At 26.0% G+C, this 23,556-nt stretch overlaps 1 protein-coding gene across 20 annotated transcripts in view; it reads right to left on the bottom strand.

Moving 5' to 3' along the window:
- LOC127277749 (uncharacterized) overlaps positions 1 to 23,556 on the bottom strand; it is a 137,387-nt gene that overhangs the window by 66,313 nt on the left and 47,518 nt on the right. For 5 of the 20 annotated variants that reach the window (XM_051299095.1, XM_051299093.1, XM_051299097.1 and 2 more), the window contains one exon: positions 19,968 to 20,107. The exons of 2 other annotated variants lie outside the window; for them this stretch is intronic. The gene's annotated coding sequence lies outside the window, so the exon portion shown is untranslated. Of the gene's footprint in view, positions 1 to 19,967; positions 20,108 to 20,358; positions 20,648 to 23,556 lie in introns of those variants that run through there. 13 more of the 20 variants (XM_051299101.1, XM_051299106.1, XM_051299107.1 and 10 more) reach the window with 8 other exon arrangements.

The raw sequence follows: 23,556 nt of genomic DNA, 5'->3' as shown, positions 1-23,556 counted from the left end.
TTTTTCAGTGTATATAATTGCCATTGAGCCTAATTTTATTTGTTCGAATTATTCAAATTCAAAAGGCAAATTTTAAAAATTCAAAATGGCGGATCAAATATGGCTGAGAAATTTTTAAAAATTTTACTTCATTTATTCGTAATCAGCGATTCCAAAAACCTCAGAGGAACGACTTTTAAGGTATATCTCTGGCTCCAGTGGTGCTCAGTTCCTTGCGACTCACTTCACTGTCGTGTTTTCTCTCTCTTTCTCAAGCGAGTAATATACTTGACTCTCTTGAAAAATCTATAAATAACCTAACTTTTTTACTTCAAAACGTTGTAATTAAAAAATTAGCATGGATACCCCTACTAAAACTTTTTTTTATATTATTCTATTAATTTCATTCTACAATATACTCGTTTAAAAAAAAAATCTATCGATAACTTTTTAAATAATTCAATAAAATGTGTGAGTTTTGCATGTTCAGATTAGAAATTCTATGTTAACTGGTGCAACTTTGAACCCAGATTTCAATTTCAATTTAATACCTACTTTAGGTACTAAATTGTCATTTGATTCTATTTTGATACTTAAAATTGGTACTATTTTCGTACTTTATTTTTACAGTAAAGGGGTACTAGGGTTTTTACCACTTATAAAGTACATAAAAAGGAACATTTTCCCAGAGTTTAAAAAAATTCTAGCGAAAATCGATTTGCCGGAGAAATACCTTAAATGAATCCAACCAATTTTTAAAAAATACATAGGTAATAATTATCACGAAAACTGTTTTTCATTTAAATGAGATAAAAAAAATTGTTTAATAATAAATTAATACAATGAGAAAAAAAATTTATTTTATTCAAATAATTGATTACTTGACTATTATATCAAATAAATACGAAGCTAAAGTACGCAACGTTTATGATAAACGATTTTTAAAATAAAAAATTCTATATTACACAGAAAAAAGGCTGGATAAATTTTGTTGCGGATAATTTTAACCAATGCTAATTCTCATAGACGGTGGCACCCCTAACTAGGATACCATTTGTTACAGTTAATTTTTATACCGAATTTGGGATAAAAATTCTACTTTTTTTTAGTGTGATTTTTTTGCCTAAAAAATATTTTTTGTAGTTTTCATCAACCAACAAATTATAAAAAAAAAATTTTTTGTCAAAAAATTATATAATTTTTCATTTTAAAAAATTATTTCTTTAAAAATTGTTTATCATAAACGTTGCGTTACTTCAGCTTCGTAAATAAATATTTATTTGTATCAAATAATTATTATTTGAATCAATTTCTATAGCTCAGAATTTCACCCAAGAATACTTTTTTCTTATTGTATATTTATTTTCACAATTAATTGATCCTTAACTGTCACAATTCCGCGTTCGAACGTAAATGGCACAACGGGTCTGCTGTACCCGACGTATTCAAACGTGTACTGTACAACCGGTATTAAATATTTTTGCACAAAAATTTAATTTAAAGTAGCTTATGATGTGTTTTTTAAAATGTAATTAGTTTTACAGGGATTAATTTATTTTTAGTTTAAAAAAAATGTGAAAAATAAAAACGAAAAATTGCGTGTTTTTACTTAAAAATTCATGAGTTATTTAAATTTTAATATTATGACTTAAAAATTTAAGGTTATGATATATTATTCTTTAAGGGAAAAATTACCACAACAGCAGGACTTGCAAAAAAGGGTATTTATTATACAGAATAAAATGTGAATTTTTAGGTTAAAATTAAAAATTTATAATTATTAATGTTTGAAGCTATAATTTATTCTTTTGTATCGAATTAGTTGTATCAAAAAACTTAGAAAATTACTAAGAATATGTCAAACTAATATATTAAAATATAAAAAATATTCAATACACATTCAATTAATTTGAGATCGAAAAAATGCTCGGGTCTAATGGACCCATGGTGCCAGTTAAGGGTTAAAAGAATTCTAATTTAACTAAAGTTCCATTTGACAGAATTTAAACTCAGTCGAATTTTCAAATGCTAGAATTCTTATTTTACCTATTATAAATTTCATTTACCAAAATTTTTATTTGTACAAATAGTTATTTGAAAGAAATTTTAAAACGCTGAATTTTTATTTGACCGAAATTGCAAATGGCCAAACAAATATCAGACAGAAAAGTTTTGGCGGGAATTTTAAAATTCCCGCCAAAACTTTTCTGTCGGATATTTTTTCGGTCATTTGCAATTTCGGTAAAATAAAAATTCGGCGAACAATCTATTGTATAAAATAGTTCGACTAAATGAAAATCACTATATGAATTCAGTTAAATAAAAATTCTCAAATATGAAAATTTAATTAAATATAAATTTTACTTTATAAAATTTTTTAATAAAAAAATTTGATATTATTTCGAAATTGTCGAAGTTCAAACAAAATTCATTGTGTAATGAATATTCATGCGTCCCGTGAAATAATAGTAAATAAATAAATTGGTAAATAGCTTTTAAAAATAACAATGAATTGTTATTTTTTTTTCCAAATTTGTTATCTCTTTTTTTATTTTATTTTTTTTTTCGTTTGTAAAGTTGTGAATAAAAGTATCGCAAATAAAATGAACAGTCAAAAGTTACAATTGGATGCAAATCCAGTTATATCGTGAACAATACAAATCTATCATTTTTATCCGATTGAAAACTTTTGAAGGATCGTCATTTTATTTTTTTTTTGATAAAATTGTTGCCTTTCCTCTCTAACAAATATATATATATATATATATATATATATATATATATATATTTCATTTAAAACAATTTTTATTCTTTTTTTTAAATCTTTTTGTTAAACATAAATATTTACACTCTGTAAATATTTTTAAATGATAAAGAATGTATATGAAAATTTTTTCCTTTTTTTTTTGAACTCGTTAAATTATGAATTGAAAATTAATTATCAGGTATACGTCGCTGTCATGTCATCGTCAAAATGCGGAAAAAAAAAGAATAAATGATGTAGAAACAAGCATTGTTCTATGAAATATTAATTACAATTTGAATTGAGAAAAAGAGAGGCGGTAAAATTTATGTTCTTGGTGCGGCTATTATTTATATATATATATATATATATATAGAAAAAAAAAGTTGGTGAAAAGTGAGAAGATGAAAGGAATGTTGGGTGGATTCGTAATCGTCCTGGGAATATGGGTTGTTTTCAGTTGTATTGCATCACGGGTCACAGGTCACATTAAACATTAAAACAGGTCAAAGGTTCAGTACTCTAGAACATTTTTCTTTTCTATGACGAGAGACAGTGATTCAATTCAATCATATTTTTGCTAAGTTCTATTTTTCGCGTATTCTTTTTTTTTCTTCTTATTCTTCTTTTTCTTTGTCTTTTTCTTATATACCCCATTTAACTTACATATGAACGTCTATAAAATATAGTGACGTATTATATCGATTACCTTTTCTAATTGTCATCAATTGATTTTTAAGAAAGACGCATGAATATATAAGCTCTAAAATTAATTTATTTTTAAAATTCTTTATTTCACAGTATATTTCATTACCTGGAATTTACTTTTTTCGCCATTGACATGAAAAAGTGTCTTTTTTGTGCCTGTTTTGGGCAGATAAAGTAGCACTTTTTAAGTCAGTTTGGGCAGTTGTTAATTTTTGCATAATTTTTGTTTTGCTCGTACTGAAAATTACATCCTCACCTAAAAAGTACTACTTTACGTGCTTGCCACATAATATACTATTTCACCGAATTTAACAGAAATTTCATTTAAGCAAATTTCTATATTACAGAATCTTCATTTGACCGCGAACAAACAATCAACGGAAAGATTTCGGTGCGATTTTTAAAAGTAAATCACAATTTGATTGGTTGATTTTAAAAATCGCGCCGAAATTTTTAATTCTGTCGTTTGTTTATTCCGTCATTTGCAAATTTCATAGACAAATGAAAATTCTATCTATAAATATTTTACGAAAAAATATGTTTTAAAAAATATAAACTAAAAATTATATATTGGAATTTTTTTTTAAATCGTCACTAATTTTCTTTAATAACATAAAAGATGAAAGTAATATATATAAATTAAAATATACGTCTAAAGCTGCGCGCGTATAATAAGTTTCCGGAATATATATATAACTTTGTCCTGCCACTGTTATAAGGCCTTCCATATCCCAGAGAGAATTCAACTTCAAGAAAGACGGTATAAATCTGGCTTTTTCTGCCAGTCTGTGTCATAAAATTCATTCATATATCTCGCAATTTTCGCTAGCGACGGAAACAGTACCACGGGGAAATGAAGAACATTCAGGGTTTGAAGAACTTTTATTTCAATTCTTTTTAAAGGGGCTGTTCAAGTTTTACGTAAGTATATATCTTTATCATCGCAGAAAAAGAAAAGATTTCGTTATTTTCTCACGATTAAATACTTATTTATACACGCGAGAAGAAAAAAAAATAGAGGGAGAGGGAGAGAGATGAAAAAAAGTGGATTTAATGAAATCTTACGTAAAGTGAATTCTTTTCAGTTAAAAAATAAATCAACACGTAACATCGCAATAACACTTGCAATTAAATAAATAATTATCTACGCCATCTTTTTTCTTTTTAAATTTAAAATTATTATTTTTCATTTAGCAAAAATTTAAGTGATTTGTCTGATTGCAATTGAATTTCACTACACCGAAATGGTATGGGGAATTATGTAGATAGTACCAGGTACCATATTTGATCTTACATATACGGACAGCAATCTAGATTCTATCAGTTACTTGAGTATTTTCAAATAAATATTTACTTGAACCAAATAATTTTTAATTGAATTAAATAAATTGTATTTGAACCAATAATTTTTTTATTTGAAACAAAAACCATTTAATTGACTTAAATAATAATTATTTTTGATACAAATAAATATTTATTTGATAATAGTCAAGTAATCGAGTATTTCACGGAGAGAAATAGATGGTAAGAACTTATGATCTTAAGATGGTGAAAAGTAGATGTTATCCGGTACTATCATTATGCTACTCGGTACTATCAAAGATGTTACAAAAAGTATGGTTATGTTACCCACTACAATCTAGATGTTACTCCGTACAATCTGGATAGTAACTGATAGAATCTAGATAGCTGTTCGTATATGTAAGATCAAATATGGTACCTGGTACTATCTAAATAGTACCCCGTACCATCTATTTCTTTCCGTGTTGAATCAATTAAATTTTTTTTTCAATGTACTGATACTAAAGTTTTAAGAATAGAGAAAGTCTGACTAAAACTGAATTTTACTACTGATACTACTACACTATAATTATGTTCTATAAAAATCATTAGTTAGAATTTTCATTTTATGGAATTCCATTTGTCATAATTATTTTTGAGCCGAATTTTTATTTGTTCGAAATTTCGAATTAATATTTTGCAAAATTTTCATCAAAACGATTTACTATATTACACAATTTTTATATAACCAAAAATTTACTACACAGAATTTTTATTTTTTCGAATTTTTATTTGCTCCAATTTTCATTTAACGTAATAGACATTTTAAAGAATTTTTATTGGGTAGAATTTTATTGCATAAAATTTTCTTTCAGATGAATTTTCATTTGTTCGAATTATTATTTTATATAATTTCCATATAAACGATTTTTCATACTACAGAATTTTTACTTAATCGAAAAATCATTTAATAGAATTTCTAATTGATAGAATTTTCATTTGTCCGAAATTGCAAATGGCCGAACAAACCAATTAAAAATTATCCATAAAATTGTGATTGGTTGATTTTAAAAATCGCGCCAAAATCGATTGTTTGTTCGGCCATTTGCAATTCCGGACAAATGAAAATTCTACACAATAAAAAAGAAATCTTGATTTCAGCCTATTTTTGAGGCTGAATTTAAGGTGTAAACGGAGTCAGACCAATTAAAAAAGGACAAACTTATGCAAAACATATGGGCTTAATTTAAGGTGTAAACGGTTTAAGACTTTGTTTTTACTGTGTATTAATTAGAATTTCTGTTAAATGATTTTTTGGTTAAGTAAAAATTCTGTAGTTTGAAAAAATCGGTTATATGGAAATTATATCAGATAATAATTCGAACAAATGAAAATTCATTTGAAAGAAGATTCTATGCAATGAAATTCTAACCAATAAAAATTCTTTAAAATACCTATTATGTTAAATGAAAGTTCGAGCAAATAAAAATACTGACAAATAAAAATTCGAAAAAATAAAAATTCTGTGAAGTGAATTTTTGGTTATATAAAAATTCTGTAATATAGAAAATCGTTTTGATGAAAATTCTGCAAAATATTAATTCGAACAAATAAAAATTCGGCTCAAAAATAATTATGACAAATGAAATTTCATAAAGTGAGAATTCTAAGTAATGATTTTTAGAACATAATCATGTTTTTTTTAAATATACATTAAGAATTATAAAAATTCCGACTGCAAATACACTTGCACTATTGATAGTAAAATTACATAAATTTTCAGACTATTTGAAACTGACTTTCACTGCTGATAGAGATATTACAAGACCTATGAGAAAAGTTTTATATCTGATTGAAACTTGCTTTTACTATACAGATACAAAAATTTACAACCCTGACCTAACAATAATCTATTAAGCATTAGAGGAATCTTTTGCCTATAATCAGATTCACTTGTTCTAAAAGAAATTTTTATTTATTGTAAAAAATATTTGATTTTTTAAACACAAATAATTTTTAGATTATATACTTACAGATACACACTAAAAAAGAAATCTTGATTTCAGCCTATTTTTGAGGCTGAATTTAAGGTGTAAACGGAGTCAGACCAATTAAAAAAGGACAGACTTATGCAAAATATATGGGCTTAATTTAAGGTGTAAACGGTTTAAGACTTTGTTTTTACTGTGTACTTAGCATCTATTTTAGAATATTTTATACTTAAATTCAGTATGCAATATTCTTAAAATTAAAATATATTCTTGACACTTAGTGTATATAATATAATAAATGCTAAGAATACTAAACTAAGAATATATTCTAAGTTTAAGAATATATTTTCAATTTTAATAATTACATACTGAATTTAAGTATAAAATATTCTAAAGTAGGTACCAAGTATATAAATATTTTAAATTTCAGAATATTTTTTTTTAGTAAACAAATACGTATTACAGACTGAAAGAATATTTTCAGTTCATAAAGAATTGTACGTCAAAATTTTGTCTGAATGCAAATTTACTTTTTCTACTGAATCCAAATATACGGGGGAATAGTTAAAAATAATCTGACCTATAACATGTAACTCATTACTCAGGCAATTTTGATTTCTAAAATTCAAAATTGTGAATATGGTTGAATTTTTTAAAATTGACTAAATTTGCTTGCCACTTGTTACATACGTCAGGTTTTTGAGATATGCTAACCTAAAAGTGCAAAAAAGACGTTTTTTTGACCATATTTAAGGGTATGTATAAAATTTTTATTTGGCTCTAAGTTGTCGTCATTTGAATTTTCTGACAATGAGTGGTGAATGTTTTAAAATTCGTTTATCAGATAATGCTTCAAAAAATTTAAATGACGATAACTCTGAGCCAAATAAAAATTTTTAAAAGTTTCAAAATGTACTTTAAAAGGTAAAAATAGTACTTTTAGATGCTGTAACAACCTTTTTGGAAAAAAAAATTATCTATTGATGTTACATGACCTTAAATATGGTCAAAAACCATCATTTTTTTGCACTTTTAGTTTAGAATATCTCAAAAACCTGATTCTGAGGTCAGATTCGAATTCGGCACATAAAAATGCTTCGAAAAAATATAGTCTGTTTCTTGGTTCTGAAAGGCAAAAATATTGTTGACCTGTTTTATGTATCTAAAGTCAGATTTTCAAAATTCAAGGCAGAAATTTAAAGAAAAAAAAATGATTAGACACCCTTGAAACTTGTGTTTTAGAGGTTTTCGGGACTACTGATCGAGAATTTAATACCAGATTAGTAATTAGCAACTCCGCATACCTTTAGATTAATGAGTGTTCAACGAATTCTATCAATTACTCAAAATTCTTCAGCTATATTGCATAACCACAATATTAAATGTCTGAAATCTGATGCCTGTTTAATAATCAACGACCTCGAAATCTTCCTATTAACAAGTTTTAAGTGAATCTGATCAGTTTTTCTTTTTTTCTTTTTGTAATAAGAATTAAGGGGACTTGTAAATTTTTGAAGGCTTTTTAAAGATTTTTTTTTTCTCAAAAGTTTCAAAATATAATAAGTTAAATATTTTAACATGTTTTTATGTATATTTAGGGCAATTATTTTCAATACATGACAGTTTACAAAAAATTAACAATTTAAATAATAAGTAAATGTAAGTTTAAAAGGAATAAAAAAAATTCAAAATCTTATGTAATTAATATGTTTTGGACTAATTATACAATAAGCTCAAAATATTGTAAAAGTATAATCCCCGCGAATAACTATATTTTTGATATTTCAAATTCCATGGTTTATTTTAAAGAAAATATTAATCTCCCACGCGGCAGAAAGCATATATATAAAAAGTAAAAAAGTTCAATAAATTTAATACAAACAAATCTCCCTATATATAGCAAAACAGAGTTTTTAATTCCAAAGTTGGTTGGTTTACAGAATTAATTTGTTTCTAATTAAATTCTATATATGTGTATATAAAATACATATATATACAAAATCGAAATTAAATTTACTGAGCGTAAACATCCACAGTTATTGTTTCAAATTGTAATCTGAATGCAATGTAAAATAAAAAAAAAATAAAATAAAATCGCAGAAATTCGCAAATTTAAATAACGTCAGAGAAAACTCGAGATATATTACAAAATGTATATAGAACAAAAAAAAAACACAGATTTACAATGTCGAGATTTTTTAATTAATACATGACTTTAAAAATTTTATTTTCAAAAATGTATTATACAAAATTAATTAAACACGAAAAAAAAGGAATTGCTTACAGATGCGAACTGATGTTTGCTATCGGATATATCAAAATTAGTAAATACAGCTAAATTTTTTTGCTATGACAACGAAAAAGTTTGCTATATGTAAAACAATATCAGTCTTAATTTATTTAAAAATTTACTATCACAGCAAACTTTTTTGACCCCACAGCAAATTTGTTCGCTGTCCCTATATTAGCTAAGATAATTTGATGTAAGCAAATAAAGCAAATGTAAGCAAATAATTCGCTGCCACAGCAAATTTTTTCTATGCGTGAAAAATAACAAGGCCACACAAAAAAAGGGGCCTGGGTTCGGAGATCAAAGTACACTACCCCCATTTATTTTGGGCCGCTGAACACGAATCTGAAGTCCGTTTTGCTCTTGCACGTGTACGTTTCTTCCTAACCTCAAAAAACATTTCACATTTTTGGTGGTATACGATTTTTTTTTTAAATTGATGGATTTTTATGAAACTGGGTGTTTAGGTGTTTTTGAGGTCGCTGATTACGAATCTGATATCAGATTTTAAAAATTCAAAATGGCGGATATAATATGGCGGACAAATTTTTTGAAAAAATGTTAGATTTTCAAAATTCATAATGGCGGATCCAATATGGCGGACGAAAAAATGAAAATCATTCGGATCGGCTTGAAAATTGTTACTCGGGGGTTTTTGGGGTCGCTGATTAAGAATCTGAAGTCAGTTTTTTAAAATTCAAAATGGCGGATCCAATATGGAGGACGAATTTTTAAAAAATTATTGGATTTTTATGATACTTGAAATAAACTCAACCTCATCGGCTAATGCTAATGCCGACGGTCCAGGTTGATTTTATTTCAAGTATCATAAAAATCCAATAATTTTTTAAAAATTCGTCCTCCATATTGGATCCGCCATTTTGAATTTTAAAAAAATGACTTCAGATTCTTAATCAGCGACCCCAAAAACCCCCGAGTAACAATTTTCAAGCCGATCCGAATGATTTTCATTTTTTCGTCCGCCATATTGGATCCGCCATTATGAATTTTGAAAATCTGACATCAGATTCGTAATCAGTGACCTCAAAAACCCTTAAATACTCAGTTTCATATAAATCCATCAATTTAAAAAAAAATCGTATACCACCAAAAATGTGAAATGTTTTTTGAGGTTAGGAAGAAACGTAGGGTACTTTAATCTCCCGACCCGCGGGCACTTTTTTTTGTGTGGCTGTGTAATCTTTAGTAATTTCTTTTCAATTAAAAGTTTAACAATTTATTACAAATTTTTAATTTTTCTTCTTCCTAGTGAAACACCAATAAATTTTAAACTGTAAATGATTATTATTGATTTTCTCTGCTTAGTTGGCAAAATTATATAGGCGATTCCACGTAAAATTTCAGTCAACCCGAATTTTCAAAATTTTGGTTTTTTCAATGTAGGCCTTTTTTCGAAGGCATATATATATAATTTTGAAAGTATATTGAATTTAGCAACATTTATGCCAAGAAAATGAAAGTTTTAGTTTTTCTTCAACTTTTGAATAATGTTAACAACATTTTTTTTTAATTTTAGTTAAAAAAACAGCAATTTTTTAAAAAACAAATTAATTTTCCATTTTATTTGGATACGTTTCTTTTTTTAAAACCAAAATTTTGAAAATTCGGACACTTTTTAAAAAACAAAAATATACGTTTCTTTTTTTTCTACTGAATGGAAAAAATATATTTAACCGAATTTAGGAAGTCGATTTGTGGAATCGCCCACATACATTATTTAGAATATACACGGAAAAAAATCTTTACCTGAAACAGCTATATGTTTCTTTAGAATAGCGAAGACTTTCGTTGTTTTAGTAAAAAATATCGCTGTTCCAGGTGAAGATTTTTTTCCGTGCGTACTAATTGAAAATATTATCAAGCAAATTTAAAATATGAAAAAAATTAAAATTTAGCTATATAAAAAAGGTATTGTTAACTTTTATACATTACATTAAAAATTAATTAAATCAAATTTAATTATTTAATTACATTAAAATATTAATTACTAATATAAAAATAAAAACGGAAAATGCTGTAAAATATATTTTGTAAAATATTCATATATATTATAAAATATGTAATTATAGTAGTAAAAAACATTTAATGTAAAGTATATATATATAAATATATTATTCAAATATCAAATAGCTCTCTAAACGTGAATCCATTAAAATTTGATTGATTCAATTAATTAAACAATAGCTTAAACTGAAAAATTAGTTATTTCGCCTGACCAAATAATCACTTTAGCAGATGAATCATTCATTATTGCTTACTAATTCAACAGCCCCTGAAATGATAGATTTTCACTTCAGAGAATTAACTGCTGTTTCTATATAAAGGGCAGATAAATCAGTCATGTGACGCGTTAATAAAATAGAAATAAAACCCACGTGCTTTCAATGCTTGATAATTATAAAAAATTATTATTATTATTATTATTACTATTATCATTTATTATTAATAATAATAAGAAAAATATTAAAGTTTTATTATTAATTGTTATTATTATTATAATGAAAAAAGAATTTATTTATACCTCAAATAATAATCGGTTAAACCGATTATCAAATGAACTATATAATTCGCACAAATAACTAAGAATAAATACCATTTAATTGACTCAAATAATAAATTATTTAATGCAAATAAATATATTTAATTTGATAATAAAACCGATTATTAGAAGCAAATAATTTTTTTTTTATATAACAATAAGTATATCGTAACAAATAATATTAATTAAATAATTATATAAAATTTTTATTTATTTTTTTAATTAATGAATAAAAAAAATAATAACTTTTCTGATATTCAATATTTCAAAATATATGCTTATGTATATGTATATAAATTCTAAGTAAAATATATCTAACTATTGATTTGATTCAACAAGTCTTATTTCTAAATGGTAAATTTCGGTTTTTTTACACAAAAAGATTCTATATATGGGTGATACTCCAGAAACAGGGCACTTTTGATAATAGTAAATATTTTTAAAAAAATTTTTTTCACACTAATTACATTAGTTATCACTAAAAAAAATTAATCAATAAGTATTTGAGCTTAAAAAAATTTTTTACGTTCTGTGCGAGATACTCATTAGAAATATTAATAACAGAAACATAAAAACATAACCTCTCAATTTACCCATCAAATATATACTTATTCGGATTTATACAAAACTGTAAATAATTCACCAAAGTTAAAGTATAATATTAATGTTAAACTTAATCTCAAAATTAATAATATGATTAATTATACATGACTTAAAATAAACTAAAAGTAAATTAAATACTAAAGACGAACGTCTAAACGACTTCGTCCACTTGTATTGTTCGCATAAACTGACAATCAGTAGTGGACGAATTGTATTATTATGTATGTGCTTTAAAAAATTTTAATTCTTATAAATTAAAAATATTTTAGTTATTTATCTCACTAATGCCAAAAATTGCTTTCTTTAAATGTAATTATTATTTTCTGTATTCGTATTTAAATACAAGTAAGATATTTTAACAAATAAAAAAAACGAAAGGGCCCAACATTTGCGTTATACGTACCTGAGCTCAGAAACAGGAACCGGAGTTTACAAACAAAAGAAAATTGTTTATTATAAACAAAATACCCAATGAAATAAACTGTCCTTTGGTATTTATATACAGGTTTGCTAACTCTAACTAACTAGTGGGTTAATTTTATCCGAAGTTTTAAAAAACCTTTATTTTAAGTAGAACCGGAGTTTACATGTAATAAAAATACGCAATATAAAGACGATTATTATTATTATAGTTTTAAGTTCAAAAATTACATTTTTTCACATGATTCAAGCATCAACATAATTTTTAAACTTGATTACACAAGTAATTGGTAAAAATAAGTTATAAGGTTGAGTAAAATCACTGTAAAATCACAATTATGTAAACTCCGGTTCCACAAAAATAAAATCGGGGAAAAGATTTTGCTTTTGCTATTGATAAATATAAACACGAAGAATATCTTAAAAATTTCACAATCTTTTAAATAATACTTTTTTAGTTATTAAGTGGGGAACGAAAAGTGCCACGTTCCTGGAGAATCACCCATATAGAGGAAAGGAAAATTAATTAGTTTTTAATAAAGTCAAATTTCATAATAATATTAATATTATATTTACTATTATTATAATTATAAAAGGACTATAATTATTATTAAATAAAATTAATCATTTTAATTATATTATAAGTAATTAATATTAGTTATTATAATATTATTAAAAGTTTTTTTTTTTTTAAATGAATTGAATTTTTATAATATGTAAATGTAAATTTTAAATTGTAAAAATTTCAAAATAAATTCTACACTTTATTGATTATAAAGTTAAAATTTTTTTCAACAATTTTTTCTATTTTATTTTTGTGATTAGTTTTATTTTTTTTTTTAGAAAATTAAACGTTAACGTGTATGTTACGCTTTGCTCGTATATATACACCACAGTAGTGTCGAGTTGATGATGTTGGCATTTATGGCCAATAAAAAGTAAGATGTAAACTGTATTTTACTTTTCTTACACACACTTTCCGTATTTCAAATTAAATAACTCAAAACATAAATTTTCTTCACTAAATGGGCTCTATTTTTTGTTGTTTATATCAATTCTTTTCCAAGTCATAAAATTTAATTCCTTCTGTTTCAACTTTTCAAATTAACTGCCTTTATACAATATATATATAATATAATATAAATGTACAATTTTTTGAAAAAAAGAATTAATTTTTATTATTTTTCTTACCAAAAGTACATTTTTATAATAGGAAACTTTTTTTTTTCTAACTATAGGGAAGCTATATGGGGTTGGTTGTACAATTTTTAGAATACACACAGAGAAATGTTTTATTTGAACCAAATATAATATATATTTGAGTTAAATAAACCTATATTTGTCTCACAGCTTACTAGTCTCCTTATTTGGCGTAAATAAAATTTTTTATTTAAATCAAATAAAAATTGATTTGAATCAAATAAATATTTATTAAGCTATGAGACAAATATATTATTTCTCTGGGTGTATTTCACAAAAATGTAATTAATTCAAAATAAAGTTAATAGAAATAATTATGTACACAGAAAAAAAATTTATTTGATTCAAATAATCGTTTACTTATTTGTATCAAATAAATATATTTACTTGTATCAAAATAATTATTATTTGTGTCAATTAAATGGTATTTGTTTCAGATACAAAAATTATTGGTTCAAATGCAATATATATAATTCAAATAAAAATTATTTGGATCAAGTAAATATTTATTTGATAATTTAGTCAAGTAATCGAGTATTTTTGAATCAAATAAATTTTTTTTCAGTGTATGGTGAATGTTGTTTCACAATATTAAATTTGGTTATAAAATAGTTTTCGAAAATAAGTAATTACGTCCTGCTGAAAGACTAACGGTTTCACACGACTATACTCTCAATGAGTATCAATTCTAATCTCTCCGCGCTTGTTCGAAATAATTATCGCGCTAAATTTAAGTTTCCCACCTATATTACTTCCTGCACACAATTTTTAATGCCCGACCAGATTTTGGTTTCGTGATTAAAATACAAAATTACTACTACTATCAATTTGATCAAAAATTTAAAATTTATAACAATTGCCAATAAATTACACATTTTATTTACATTTTATTTTTACAATAAATTACAATAGGTAAAATAAACATTAAAAAATTATGCATTTTCATAAAAAAAATTAGTTATTACACTGAAAAAAAAATTATTTGATTGAAGTAATTCAAATTATTTGAAAAATATTTACTTGTTTCAAATATTTTTTAATATTCTAATATTACACTGAAAAAAAAATTTATTTGATTCAAATACTCGATTACTTGAGTATTATCAAATAACTATTTATTTGAACCAAATAATTTTTATTTTAATTAAATAAATTGTATTTGAACCAAATAATTTTTATTTGAATTAAATAAATTGTATTTGAACCAATAATTTCTGTATTTGAACCAAATACCATTTAATTGACTCAAATAATAATTATTTGATACAAATAAATATTTATTTGATAATAGTCAAGTAATGGAGTATTTGAATCAAATAAATTTTTTTTCATTGTATTATCAACAACACAGCATGGATACAAAAAAGATAGAAAAATATTATTTGACCGTACGCATCTGTAGTCAGATGGAGACTGACTTATACCCTAGACTGAAAAAATTTTGGTGCAGCATCTGTCACGAAACGAAAAATTTCTGTATTCACTTAACTTCCATACTTAATATTTGCCACGAGTTTTTATGAGTGAAGTTAACTGAATATATAAATTTTTTGTTTATAGAGCAGCTGCTGCACCAAAATTTTTGCAGTGATAGATCCTTTATTTATTACTCTTCATATACCTAAGACATATTTATAGGTACTGTACCCAAAAAATGTTTGTAACAAGATCTTTATAATATTTCTGCTAATATCTTTTTAACTAACATCGTTGCATTTCCAACAAACAAAAAGTAAAAAATATATCAATATTTATTTGAAACGAAAATAGTGAGTTATTTGAAACTATTCATTTAATACACTTTTTTTATTTTTCATTGCTGCAGTGATTTAAAAAAAATATATAGACGAAAAATGATTTTATCTATTTGAACGTTTAGAATTTCAGACACACACATATAAAGAACCTACTTTTTAAATAAATTAGTAAAAACCTTAACCTATTCGAATTAGTCACACTACTTTTGCCTTTAAGTTAGTAAAATTTAAAGGCAAAAGTAGTGTGACTAATTCGAGATGGTTAAGGTTTTTACTAATTTATTTAAAGAGTAGTTTTATTATTATATGTAATCATTTTTTCGTCTATAATTTTTTTTTAAATCACTGCATCAATAAAAAATAAAAAAGTATATTAAATGAATAGTTTCAAAAAACTCACTATTTTCGTTTCAAATAAATATTTATATATTTTTTACTTGTTTCTGTTGAAAGTGCAACGATGTTAGTTAAAATTAGTAAATTTTACTAATTCAAATGCAAAAAGTGAGTCACTAACTCTAATTAAAATTTTTACTAATCCTTTAGACCTCCATGAAGTTGGCGTCGACGCTCAGTGTCGAAATTTATTTTTCACATATTAGGACCAAAATTATCAAATCATTTTTAAAAAAGTTTTGCTCTCTAAATATGAATCAGTGAAAAAGTCACTGGTCTCAAATCAGTCGCTAAATTTGACTGAAAATCAGTGAAATGTTACTGATTCAAATAGCTAGAATTTTACGACTGATTTGAGCCCAGTGACTTTTTCACTGATTCAAATTTAGAGAGTGGGTTTACATAATACATTTGAAAAGTATTTCTCAAGACATTATTTGGATTGAAAATTTAAAAAAAAAATAATTTGACATTTTTGGTCCAGTAAAAAACAATTTTCGGCGCTGAGCGTCGACGCCAACTTCATGGAGGTTCCTTTAGAGTGTATAATATTCATTTTTATATAACAGATATTTATTTATTTAATATTTATTAAAATAAATCCTACAGTCATAAAGACCAGTTACAGGATTATCATAGTAGTATTATAATATAAAAATATAACAAATAAAAAAAAATTGTATTTGTAAATTATAAGGGAGAGGGCCCCAAGATGGACATTTGATAAAAAATTTTCGTATAAGTATATATCGCCTCGTGATTTTTTTTCTACTGATTTAGTTTGTTTAGATGAAGCTTTTTATATAAACACGGATCGAAAAGAATTATTTTTCTTCCTGTAGCACATATCACGTGGATTTTTCGTTTTAAAAAGTTTTGTGTAACAGTTTTTATTTCAGTCGGTAAAATTATTTATATTTTTGATTTCGAATAGGTGCATAGCGTAATAACTTCATTTATTTATCGTATAATAGTATTCTAAAATGATTCGGTTAACACTGTGTTTGTAAATAATTTTTATTTACGCCAAAAAAATGTGGTCATATTGGTCCTAAGATGATAAGACAATAGTTTTGAACGTTCAAATGAACGAAATTTTTTTTTCGCAACTTCTTTAAGTACTAAATTTATTACAAAATATTTGTTTTAATTATCTCAAAAGAAGTTATTAATTTAATAATTGTTTAATTTATTGTTTTATTTTATATATTGACATCATAATTTTTAATAATTTATAGATTGAAAAAAATATTTCGTTCATTTGAACGTTCAGAACTTTTGGCTCATCTAAGATGGATATCACATCTTAATTTCTTAATTTTATTTATTTTCAATGTTACAGTTTCTTAATAATGCTCTAAGCCTCATAATTGAAATTTTTTCTTTTTCTACTTCGAAATTGTGTTATTATCAAGAGAGAATTGAAATCTGTGAGAGAGAAGTGCACTTAAAGTGCGCAAAAATCTAGGGACCCTGGTTCGAATGTCCGAATTGTGATTCAGACAATTCAGCTTAGAACTGGATTTATGGTTAATTTCTTTTAATTAATTATAAAAAAACTAATCTCTTATTGAATAAATTATAAATTAAATAAATTGGATAGGATCAATTAAATAAATTAATTTAATTAAATTATTCTCGTTAAAATTAATTTTCTTACAATAGTATTTAATTTTTAACATTTAAAAAATGTTAGAAAAAAATATAATAAAGAAACAGAAAATTGGTTTAAAAATCCTTACTTGATATTTTATTTTTATTTTACCAGTTTTTTAATGCATTCTATGAAGCTGTCCATCTTGGGGCCACTTTTTTTCCAATCGAAATTTACAACAATTTGAAAAAATTCTTTAAAAAATGTTTGTTTTCAAATTAAAATTTTTTCTTTATGGCCAAAGGATACCTTATTTATTGTACTTTCATATACGGTATGCACCATTTTTAAATATCCTAAAGCGTTTGGATTCCTAGAACACAAAATCAAAACTACTCTCTAAATCTGAATCAGTAGAAATTTTACTAATTCAATCAGTACTTTTCATTTTAACTGAAGTTTCAGTTATTTTTTGAAATTTACTAATATAATTAGTGAATATGCAGGCAATAGAAAATAACTTATGTAAATCAGTAATTTTTATATAACATAACCTTTAAAATTAACTATTAAATCAGTAGATTTTGTGGCCGCCGCCATATATTTATATTACTGATTCAATCAGTAATTGATATTTTACTAATTGAATCAGTAAATTTTTACTAATTGTCAGTTGCTCAATTCTCGCTATGGCAATTAGTAGATTTCTACTGCTAATCAGTAAAATATGACTAATTCAGATTTAGAGAGTATGTCCATCTTGGGGCCCCTCTCCCCTATAATATACATCAGCTCATATCAATTCTCCTTAATATATCGAATAACATTTTTAAGAAAAGTGTTCAATGATTGGTCAAATATGTCAAAGCGGCTGACGGACCCCAGTAAATGTTTCACAGAGTTTTAAAATTGGTTTAGTTTTACCAAGATTCCCGCAGTGTAAAATTGTATATTGTAATCTCGAGAAAAAAATTGAGGAACAGAAATTGGAATTTCAGACAGTAACTACCAACTAGAAATTACCCCATTAATTATTTTAAAAATAAATCTTATTCCGTCAATTATTCTTTGATTTTCTACAGAAAGTTCATTAAATCTTTTATACACAATTGAGAGAATACTCTAAACTCTGATACAAAGAAAAAAAAATTTTATCTGATTTAAATACTTGGTTACTTGACAAATTATCTGACAAATATTTACTTGAACCAAATAATATTTATTTGAATTAAATAAATTGCTTGCTTGCAATAATTATCTTCGCATCAATTATACTCTTTTAATTTTCTGTCCTAGTTGCAATTGTCTAAGCATTATTTCTGTATCGGCTTTCTTTTTTATTACCATATTTTCCAATAAGTTTTACCAGACGGATTTGAGTGTTTATAATATATATATAAGAAGCCATTGATGTGAGATTTTAATTGAATATATTTCTTCCATAATTGTTTATAAGAATTTAAAACTTTGTACCGAATAATTTTTTCCTGTCTAAAAGTTGCAATTTTATTTCTTAAAGGAAGGCAACATGAAGTTGTTTCTAACAAATAAATTAATTATTATAGTTGATTTGTATTGGCTTTAGGGTCTAAATGAATGAACACGTAAATGTTAGTGTTTAATGCATACGTTTCAGCCGTGATTTCGGCCTTCTTTAGTTCAGACTTTCAATAAATAATAATTAAACCATTATGAATCATTAACAAATAAATATTGTAAAAAATTTATTTTGGAAAAAAAATTTTTTGGAAATTTTAAATTTCGGAAAAAATGCTCATTGGTAAAATTCTTATTGGGAAAAATTATTTGGAAAAAGTGATACCCCCTACCAAAAAATAGAATTAAAAAAAAATATTGCTTTTACGGTATCAAGAGTATATTTTTTAGAAAGTATCAACTGATGTTGCAGACCGCATACACTATCATGTTTCTCTCTCTGATCATTTAAGCCAAATCATTCTCATTTATATACACTATATAACTAAAAAGAAACTGATATATAAAAAATAAATTTCTTTTTTCCTTTACGAGAATTATTTCCCCCTTTCTACATATATATATATATCCATAAAAAAGCAAAATTTTATAACCTGTGAAAAAAACTATAAAAAAATAAATGTTTCTCATCGTCAAAATAACCAAAAAAAAAAAATTTTTTTATAGGAAAATTTCGTGACTTTATGAATTTTATATAGATACGATTCACTGATAAAAAAAACGAGCATCACTTGGCAAGTGGCGTTTTTCATATCCACACTCTTATCTCGAGTTCTCGTTTCTCGATAACGTGTCAGTCTTTTCATTCCACTCATTTTTTTTCCCCACACACACCCCCTCCGTTTGCTATTCTCGAAAGAACCCCCTCATCTGTCAGGGTATAATGATAATCACAATAATAATAATAATAATAAAAATCACAATAATAATAATAATAATAATACTCACTCAACGAGTCAGGGCAGTGGAGCTTCATGAAAAGGCGAATCAGGCCATCGTGCCTCCTCAAGCTGCCGCGCACTATCGAACTCTGGAGTTGATCTTGTACTCCAAGTTTACGCAGTCTTGCCTATCATGATATTTCTCGCCTATTTTTTATAAAATCAAATTTAATATAATGCAAAAGAAAGTGGTTGTTTATATGAATGAAAAATAGTGAGTGAGAGTGATAAACAAAAGAAAAAAAAAGAGTAAGTGAAAAAATTAAAAAAAAAGAGGGTTGACGAGAACGATCCTAAGGACGCCTCTATATATATGAGGTAAAGCACAACACCAAAGCACATATAGACACACACAGTAGGTAGAGAGAGAAAGAGAGAGAATAAAAAAAAAAGCACACCACACCCCAGCAAAACACACGCGATAATAATGAAACGATGCGCGTTCACCAATGATAAATATAGCACCACTGTTTACAAAATAAAAAAGCGCCTTTGCGGCGTCACATCACCGAGCGGATGTCATCAGGTGAGGGCGCCTGATGAACCAACTAGACTAGGAAATATTCGGCGGTGAGCTTCGCGGCGGAGCTTGTCCCCGCAGACATGTCGTCGTCAGTCGCAAAACCCCGAGTCCAGTAGCGCCACTCCGTTAAGCTTCGGCATTGTTCGGCGTCCTTCGGAATTTCTCTTTTGTGTGCGCCTGTGTGTGTATGAATGAGTGAAAGCGTCGACGACGACGACGACGACGATGGCCAGCAACAAGGGTAACGGCGATCGCGCGGGAGCTTTCTCCCTTCCCCCATTTTCTATATAAAATAAGGGGAAGAGAGAGAGAGAGAGAAAGAGCTATATTTCTGCTATACAACGCTTGGGAAAGCTTCGGTATATGACTCTATACGAATATATAGTATAAGAGTTTCCTTCTTATAGTGTTTGTCAACTATGAGAGGCATATGCATACTTAACTTGAAATGATGGTGCGACACCACATATATTGCAAAGAGGAATATACCAATGAGAAGATCCCTTCTTTTCTAAGAAATAGAATTTAAGACGAATTTATAGAATATTTCCATTCTCAAGCAGCACGGTATATCACCTGAATACCATCGTGGAATATTCCCATCATCTTCCAGGAAAATCAAAATGTCCGCATCATGGGAATATTCCACAGGAACATTCAGGGTATACAGTCAAACCTGGATAAGTGAAAAACCTCTTTAAGCGACGGAAATCGCCAGGTCTCTTCATTTTCCCATGTAAAAACCTCTATAAATGAGAATTTGTACAGTGCCGCTCAGTAGATTTTGCCCACCCTACAGAATTTTAGGCGTTGCAAAAAGTTTTATATTTTTGTTTCTAATACAGATAAAACAATAAACAAAGACTTTTTTAAAGCTTATATCCTCTAGTTTTAGAATATCTAAAAAAGTGAATTAAAAAAAAATTTATTTATTGCTTAATTGCTCTTATTAATTAACAAAAATAAGAGCAATTAAGCAATAAATACACAGTTACTTTGGGGGTATCAAAAAGCGTTGCAGATCAAATTGATTTAAAAAATAGATCAAAATGATCCAAAATTTGTATTATTTTACTGCAACATTTGATGTCAATTGTTTGTTCTGAAACGTCAATGACATAACCATCGTTGAGTTTATGAAAAAATTGCATTTTCTATTTGAAGTTTTAGTAAAAAATTGTTAAAGCACTCGACTATGAATTTAAAAAAAAATTTTGTTTAATCAATTGTTTTTTGGTTCATTGGATCAGTAAGGATTGATATTCTAACCATAACCGTTTGGTTAGAATTCCTGGTGCTTGAAACAAAAATTTTATTCCAATTAATTTTTTTTAATAAAATAATTTGATTCGGAAAATTGGTTTGATTGGCACAGAAAATAATGTTTTGCTTTTCTTATTAAATTAATTATGCTTGTTAATAACAAAAGTTTTTTTCAACAATGACTAAATTAAAAAATTGATTATAACACTTAAGCTGGTAAGCAAACAAAAAAGGTGTCCTTTATGTTAAAGTTATAAAGAAGATCATTTTATGAACATGTTTGTTTTCTCGTTGAGGTAAGAAAAAAATTTGCTTGTGCGTAAAGAAAGCATTAAATTTGATTTGCTTTTATGTAAAATTTTATACATGTCGTTAATTTTATTTTTATAATAATATATTTATTTATAATATTTATTTCATAATAAATTGTTCCACATTAGTTTGACAAAGAATTCCTGGATATTAAATAATATTTTGAGATTAATTAAAATAACTTGTGATTATTTTTCATTAATTTGTATTTTTTAAAAGTATATCTAATAAAAGTGAAAACATTTTGACAAGTATAATGAATTAGTTTTTTTTGTATGACATAAACACGGTGTTATGTTTTTTACCTTCCCATTGATCGAATTTATTTTTATGAAATAATACACTTGGAAAGAAATTTAAATTTTTATTACAATGAATTAGTGTATTAAGAAAATCATATTAAATAAAATACTCCTTAAAACAAAGGTATTGATATCAAAAACTTTTGTTATTAACAAGCATAATTAATTTAATAAGAAAAGCAAAACATTATTTTCTGTGCCAATCAAACCAATTTTCCGAATCAAATTATTTTATTAAAAAAAATTAATTGGAATAAAATTTTTGTTTCAAGCACCAGGAATTCTAACCAAACGGTTATGGTTAGAATATCAATCCTTACTGATCCAATGAACCAAAAACCAATTGATTAAACAAAATTTTTTTTTAAATTCATAGTCGAGTGCTTTAACAATTTTTTACTAAAACTTCAAATAGAAAATGCAATTTTTTCATAAACTCAACGATGGTTATGTCATTGACGTTTCAGAACAAACAATTGACATCAAATGTTGCAGTAAAATAATATAAATTTTGGATCATTTTGATCTATTTTTTAAATCAATTTGATCTGCAACGCTTTTTGATATCCCCAAAGTAACTGTGATAAATTTTTTTTTAATTCACTTTTTTAGATATTCTAAAACTAGAGGATATAAGCTTTAAAAAAAGTCTTTGTTTATTGTTTTATCTTTATTAGAAACAAAAATATAAAACTTTTTGCAACGCCTATAATTCTGTAGGGTGGGCAAAATCTACTGAGCGGCACTGTAAGTGACCGATATTTTTTTCGGCCTGACCTCTATAAGTAAAAGATGCGCTTCTCGAACCTCTATAAGTGACAATTCTTTCATTTTATTTTCTTGGATTGACCTCTATAAGCGAAAGACGCATATTTCGAACCTCTATAAGTGAAAATCGTTTCCGTATTTAAATTTTCAACAGAGCAATAGAAATGATTTATTCATTTTCTGATAACACTTTTTTTCAAATAAATAAATAAATGAATGAATTTAGTAAATTTCGCATTGTTAATTTGATTTGTCAAAACCTCTATAAGTGAACGCAGCCATGCTTGAACCTCTATAAGTGATAGAGACCGCATTTCGACCTCTGTAAGTGAAAACCTGTATTAATGAAAAACCTCTATAAGAGATAAAAAATTGTTGCTCCCTTGGGATGTCACTTATCCAGGTTCGACTGTATTCCAGTGACATCC

Source organism: Leptopilina boulardi, unplaced genomic scaffold, assembly GCF_019393585.1.
Source record: "Leptopilina boulardi isolate dan_hultmark-lab unplaced genomic scaffold, ZJU_Lbou_2.1 LbouV2_179, whole genome shotgun sequence".
NCBI classification, from domain to species: domain Eukaryota; kingdom Metazoa; phylum Arthropoda; class Insecta; order Hymenoptera; family Figitidae; genus Leptopilina; species Leptopilina boulardi.
Note: the sequence above shows the minus strand (reverse complement) of the source record. Positions and strands in the feature narration are given on the sequence as shown.